The 5,417-nt window shown below is 41.7% G+C and overlaps 1 pseudogene; it reads right to left on the reverse strand.

The window, feature by feature from the left end:
• Positions 1–1,016: 1,016 nt before the first annotated feature.
• On the reverse strand, positions 1,017–1,502 carry LOC150039147 (putative RNA-binding protein EIF1AD pseudogene; annotated as a pseudogene).
• Between the last annotated feature and the right edge of the window lie 3,915 nt (positions 1,503–5,417).

A 5,417-nucleotide genomic window follows, 5' to 3' on the forward strand; every position in this document is an offset into this window, starting at 1 on the left:
TAAAAATGACATGTTTAATGAAAACACTTGTATTTTATAATATGAAAGTTACACTTCCTCAGCCTAATGAAAAGAATTATTCTTTTTTTCTGATTTTTTTTTTAGTGGGTGAGTGGATTGAACTCGGCCATGGTGCTATCCCTGAACCTCAGATCTCAGCCAACTGAGTAGCTAAGATTATATGCATGAGCCTCTGGGCCAAGCTCATTTCTTTCTCTTTCATAATATAATTGTTACTTAGGATAGGAAAATGAATTTTTTTCTGTTTTATTTATTTCAAGAATTTATTAATGTTGACTTTCATCCTATTTCAAAGACATGTTAACAAACAAGTATTGAAGAAGGGAATCTCCATATATAATCACTGGTACTTAGTTCTTCGAAAACATAATTAAAATAGATACATTTTAATGTATATAATAAAACATGTCTATAGAATCATAATTTTTTGTTGTTTAACTGGAGATAAGAATCTCACACTACCCTGACTTAGCTGGCTTTAAACGAAAACTCAGCTCCAAGTAGTTAGGATAACAGGCAAAATCCACCAGCGCATGTCTTTTTTTTTTTTCCAAAGGAGATATAATCCTGTCATGGGCTTTTTCTGCCTTGGCAGGCCTTCAACCACAATCCTCAAATCTCATCCTTCTGAGTAGCTAGGATTTAAGGTGTGAGCCACAAGCTAAGCCTGGCACTTCCTAAGTGCTTAATGAAACTGAATAAATTACCTGAAGACCAGTCCATTGCTATTTTCTCCTCAGTCTGCCCACTGCCTCCTAAGGCCTCCATAGAAGGCTGATTGTGTTGTTTATTTCCACACAGAGATTTACTCAGATACCAGTACAAGTTATTGCCCACCAGGGGTTTCATGGTCTTAGATCAGAAAGTCAGTTCAAAGGGGGACCCTGCCCTGTCCCCATCCAGGGCAGAAGATCTGCAGGGTACCCTAGGAATTTCCAAGCCCAGAGGAACCAGGGACTAGCTCCTGAGCAAGTGGAGAAGTGGATCCCTGGCTCTCAGCCTGCCTCTTCCTCTTCATTTTCATGATACTGTCTGCGGTAGGTGTTAACTGAAGAGGTCAGGATCAACTTCAAAGCGAGACTCTTCTCCTTAGGTCTGTGGCTCATCTATGAGCTCTGGCTGAGGCTGCCTGTTCTTGTTGTTCTGTTTCTCAGCCACTTCATAGAATGCTTCAGGCCAGAGCAGTTCCTTCTGCAGAGAGTGCACATGGTCCTTGCAGAGCACAAAGGAGATCTCAGCCTTCACTTTCTGTCCCTCTTCAATGGGGTCAACAATGAGAAAGTCTCCTCTCTTAATCCAGATGTTCTTTCCATACATGGACGGTATGCTCACCAGGAAGAGCTGCCCCTGTGCTGTCTCCACCTCAAGTAGATTGCTTCCTGGGGTCCTGAGTACCCTCACAATCTGCAGCTTGTCAGAGGGTACATGTGTTCCCCCAGCACCTCCTTTACCACATGCTTCCTCTTGGTGACCTTGAACATGCTGAGTCCTGTCCAGAGTAATGAGTGAAGCAGAGACTGTCAAATTCTCTTCACAATGTCTTCAGATGGCACTCTCAGAAATCAGGAGTGCTTTGAAGATGAACAGCCTTTTATTGAGGAGTGACTTCGGCCCTCAGGTCCCACAGGCACCTTCTGGTTGGCTGCTGCTGGGAAAGACTCCTGCAGGATGTGCTTCCAGGCTGAGCCAATGCAGACACAAGATGGCGCTTGCCAAAGATTGGGATGGTAGCATTGGCTTGAAGCCAAGTGTCCCCTGTTTCCAGTTTCTGCGAACACAGTAGCAAGCCCTCGTCGAACTGAATTTCCGGAGCTCTTCGGAATCCTCCTGGTCATAATTCCTTCCCTTTGTCAGTCCCTCTAATCCTTCCTGATGTTAGGTCCATCAAAGGGAAATCCTAGCAGCACAGGAGCCTTCGATGCTTCCACAGAATGCTGGCTGCTGGTAGGCTAGCACAGGAGGCAACGCTGCTGAGGAGACTGCGGGAGCTCCAAGAGCTACAGCTCTCTGAACTGCAGGATGCTCAAACTACCCAATTTATAATACTTTGTAGGGTGGGTCTTAAGGAGAGTAAGAAGCAGAAGTCGAGGAACATGTTAGTGCCCGGAGGAATCAACATGCACCGCCAGGGCCTGGTGGCTGGAGGAGCTCTTCCTGGAGCTGGAGCACCAGGGTGAGGGAGCATTAGGGTGAGTGCCAGCTGTGTAGCAGCCCTTGGCTGGAGTCCAAATGAGGCACCAGAGGGTGGGTGGGACAAGGCCCTATTGCTGAAGCTCGCCTGAGTATGTGCCTTTAGATCTAACTCCAACGTACTGCAGGCAGGGCTGCACCCTATACATTAAAATAAAGAAACTTATTTCTCATCAACCTGGAACATCATTTATGATACTTTGATATATAATGGCTAACTGAGGCAAATCTTTTTATTTGTAACAGTTATAAAAGAATGAAGACTCTGGGGTTTAGGACCGAATACTGACTGCACAATTACAAGAGCAGAATGAGAAACTGGCTGAAAAGACTGCTTGGAACTGATCTGAGGTGGTAGATACACAGGATGGAGAAATTGACAGGCAACCCGAACAGCTAGATGATATGGAAACGTCGTGTTTCTTTTCACATGATGCTTTGCTTTGCACATGAATTCACTTATCGGTGTTGTGTGTCTCAGATAAGTATTCTGTTTGACATGATTCAAATGAAGTTTCTTTCTTTTCAAAATAATTCTGGGTGCTGGGAATTCGATGGAAAACAGAGCCTTGTTTATGTCAGCTCAATCTCCACCATTCAGCTCTGTGTTGATTTGCAATAAAGTATGGAAGTTGCACTGAAAATGACCCTTCTTTTTGCCTGGTGCCACAGTTCATGCGTCTAATCTGATTGGTCATGAGGGGGAACTTTGTGGTTCACGGATAACCAGGGCCCAAAGTTATCAAGACCATATCTTAGTGGGTTGTGGTATGATCCATCTTCACTCTTGAGGTTTGTGGGAGAGAACTTAGTTGTGGGAACTAAACCATTTCTCTAATGAGGAATATCTGAAAGGGGTACAGACAGCCTTCACCAGGAGTAAGAAATGCCCATATTTCTTCTTTCTCATTTAAGCTGCCTGGGATTGTTGAATGGTTGGACTTCATTACACAGGGCACATTCTCAAGATACACCCAAGTATACAAAAAACCCAGATTTCAAGACACTACTCTAGGCCTGAGGATTTGGAGCTGGAGAACACTGTGGTGAATGCTACAACATTAACGATTTCTGTGCCAGTGGCTTTACTGTATCCTGACTTGTCATCTTGTGGATAGATATTCAAGATTGGTATTCCTGAATTGTATGGCAAATGTATGTACAGTTTTGTGAGGAATCTAAAATTGGCCTTTCACAGTTGTTATTGGTAAGATTAAGGGGACTCCTCTACCTGTGTCCACTCAGGACCACTTCAGTAGAATACAAGTAGAATGCCAAGGGCCAGACCTCTCTGACAGAACTCTCCTTTCTACAAGGGCATTATCATTTTTCAGATGGAGATGTCTGAAGATGCAACTCAAAATAAAAGGGCTGCTCTGGTGTGAACACACATTATGTCCTTGTAGCAGGGATGTAGTGGGAGGCTTCAAAGGCACCTCAGTCATGAGATTTTGGATGTCCTGAATAGACTGATGCAATTACAATGGGAGTAGTCAACTTCTTGTGAGGATGAGCTTGGTATGACAGTTGATTCAATGATATCTTGCCCTCTTTTTGGCAACAGGAATATACAACCTAAGAAAAATGCTGAACACTAATTGCAGCACTATTTACCATAACAAAGATATTGAACCAACCCAGATGCCCCTCATTTGATGAGTGGATCAACAAGATGTGGTATTTATACACAATGGAATTCTACGCTGCTGTCAGAAAGAACATCACCCCATTGTAAGGAAATGGAAAGACTTAGAAAAAATCATATCAAGTAAAGTAAGCCAGACTCAGAGGAACATAGGCTCAATGGTTTCCCTCATTTGTCCTAATCAGGAGAAACCTTGGGCTCTCCTAGCAGAGATTTACAATAGAGCAAAACCTAGATACCTAAGGCCATACAGTATGATGCTAAAAGAAAGGACCTCCAGGATATAGAAACAAAAGCCATAGAATGAGTGATTGTTGTCCTTAATGTACTATGTTATGTCTCATCTCTTTGGCTGTCCCTCGATTATCTCATATTGTTACAGTATTTCATCTTTTTATCTGATATATTGTATATATGTGTATTTGGTTATTTAAAATAGGATAGAGAAGGGGGGGAAACAAGATGAGGGGCAAGGGTGGGGGGAGGGAAATGGGACCAAGACATGAGTAAGGGTATCAATGTTTGTGAAGTAATGCACCTTCTATCTGGTGAATATAATGTAACCTTCAATTGATTACAGTAAAAATATTTAATAATATTTCTTCAGCCTGTGAACTATAATATTAAACAGTTTGTTTTTGAATGAAAATATCATTAAAGATGTAATTCCAGTGGTAGAGTCTAACATTTCTTCTTCTCTTTCTCCTCCTTCAATTCCTCCTCTTCCTCTTCCTCCTCTTCCTGCTCCTCCTCCTCTGCCTCTTCTTCCTCCTCTCCTCTTCCTTATTCTTCTACTTCTACACTAAAAAATTATAGCAACTGTAAGAAACTTTAAATCCAGTAAACAATAAAGAGCAAGGAAAGTGCTGCTCCTGAAAGACTCAATTTATGAAACTCAAAAAAGTGAGTGTTTAGATGAATTCCACTGGGCTTCATCACACTGAAATAAATAGGGGGGAAAAGGCATTTTCCAGTCATGTGATCAGATATTGTGAGATAGAAACTTAAATGTCAAAACATCTTCCTTATCAAAGGTCATTTCGTTGTTGAGTAGCTCTGAAAGTAGAGATGTATATGTAGGCAACTATTTTGTTCATTTAATACTGAAACATTCCCAAATAAAGTCTGCATATACTTGCAAAAAATGACATGTTTAATGGCAGACAGCGCTTTTATTTTACAATATGAAAGTAACACTTCCTCAGCATAATGGTAAAAGTTATCCATTTTTCTGATTTTTTTTGGTGGGAAAAGGGGATTGAACTTGGCCTGGGTGCTGTCCATGAGCTCTTCAGCTCAAGGCTACTGCCCTAGCCTTGATACAAGTCTCATTTCCTGTTTTCTAGATGTTAATTGGAGTTCAAAATCTCAGATCTTGTAATGTCCAGGCTGCATTTGAACCTCGAACCTCAAATCTCAGCCAACTGAGTAGCTAGGATTACAGGTATGAGCCACTTGGCCTCGCTCATTTTTTCTCATTCATAATATAAATTTGTTATTTAGGATAGGATAGGATTTTATAATAATCATCATTTATTTGATATAATCTTCATCCATCTTC

This window comes from Megascapheus bottae, unplaced genomic scaffold (assembly GCF_031878675.1).
Source record: "Megascapheus bottae isolate mThoBot1 unplaced genomic scaffold, mThoBot2.hap1 HAP1_SCAFFOLD_57, whole genome shotgun sequence".
NCBI classification, from domain to species: domain Eukaryota; kingdom Metazoa; phylum Chordata; class Mammalia; order Rodentia; family Geomyidae; genus Megascapheus; species Megascapheus bottae.